Below are 1,735 nucleotides of genomic sequence, written 5' to 3' on the forward strand. Positions count from 1 at the left end.
AGCTATAATAATAATGACAGAAACAATTAATATCATCGCTTACCGAACCGAACGAGTTTTTTTTTTTTTTTTTTTTACAGCCCGATGAACGTTAAAAATGACAACCAATCAGAATCCACCCTGCTTTAACGCGGGAAGCATTTAAAGCAGCAGTGCGCTTAAAATAAACGGACATTATGCTAATATAGTTCTGGTTAAAGTTATCGTTAGTCATCGTTCTTGGCCTGAACGTGCCTTAAGTTTAAACACAGCCAAGTATCAATCAGTGGTGATTAATATGAGTATCTAAGCCATATGCTGTCTATATGACTTTATTTTTAAAACAGCTCCGCATCCAGCTATGTTGCATAAGTGCTTATTTATTTAAAGGCTTTAATGGCAGATGGTATTATGTTGTTTTCAGGTGTATTATATTATTAGATAATATTATCTCATTGTTAGGAGCTTTCCACATGCGTCCTTATATTTCATTGATGGTTGCTGCTTCATGTTCATTGTAATTGTGTTTATTATGCACAGGTTGTTTTTGTTGTTTGATTTACCCATGGTTGTATAGAGCCAAACAAACTTTGTGTGTGTGTGTGTGTGGCAAACAGATAAACTCTGACAAACTCTGATAAACAAAAAATATTGTACCTAAAAACCTTATCTTGATATTAATGTAAATTTCCAATGCAAGACGTGTATATGATTGAAATTAAATATGATTTATGGTTAATGAACAATTGGTTAAAGATGTTTTTTTTTTCCACTTAGCTAAAATTAAATTTGAAAAAATTAAATTGTAGGTTTGTATATATCTATATAAAAAAAGGTATATATCAAACCACATCAAATCCTCTTTCTCGTAATTTTAATATTAAAATTACGAGAAAGAGGATTTGATGTGGTCTGCCATTAATGTTCAAACACCATGTAAAAGTGATTTTTCCATAATAGGTACCCTTTAAATTATCATAGCCGTCCATATGCCAGAGTTCATTTGGGCCAGCGCAAGTGTAGCCTACTGGCGTCTTCTCAAGCGTCTCCTTCGCCGAATTTCCACACACACCTCACTACTTTATTCTCGAAATTTAACGAGTTTAATCTCGCATTATAATGACTTTAATCTCGATATGTTTTTATTTATTTTTTATTATTGGTTGGCCCTATATCTACTACATAAAAAAATCGAGCACACTTTGAAATAGTCAAATTTTCCTCAGGCAGCTAGTCAAGTATGCAGAGACTGCTTGTTATTATCAGAGACAGAAACGATCAGAGCCGTTCTGGAAACGATCGACGGCGAAGGAGGTAACGTCACGTGACAAACTCAAAAAAGGAGAATTAAAAACAAAGTAAATAGAAGGTCAGAAAAGTGTTACCTGGAATAAGTTTTACAGAGTGGTAAAGATAAATCAGGATGACACCAGTGTTGTGTTCACGACAGCCAAACGGGTGCGTCTAATATGCTGGATCACAAGTGTGCTGCTGCCAAAGTCCGTTAATTTCGGGTATTTATTTATTTTTGTTGTCCCTGCGCGCCGCTCAGAGACGGAGTTCACTGCGGATATTATGAGAGGTACTAATGAATTGTTTGTTGAGTTCAGGAACACATGTTAAAAACGGTTTCTCTGGTCAAACTGTCAAATAATATCAGAGCGCGCTGTCAAAGCAGGGCCGTAAAGACGCCGCTCCGCCCATCTCCAGCAGGGGGCGTTCACAGTGAGTGAGTGTAGCAAACAGACTCGATGCA

The sequence above is a fragment of the Pimephales promelas genome, chromosome 9 (genome assembly GCF_988280905.1).
Source record: "Pimephales promelas chromosome 9, fPimPro1.hap1.1, whole genome shotgun sequence".
Classification (NCBI taxonomy): domain Eukaryota; kingdom Metazoa; phylum Chordata; class Actinopteri; order Cypriniformes; family Leuciscidae; genus Pimephales; species Pimephales promelas.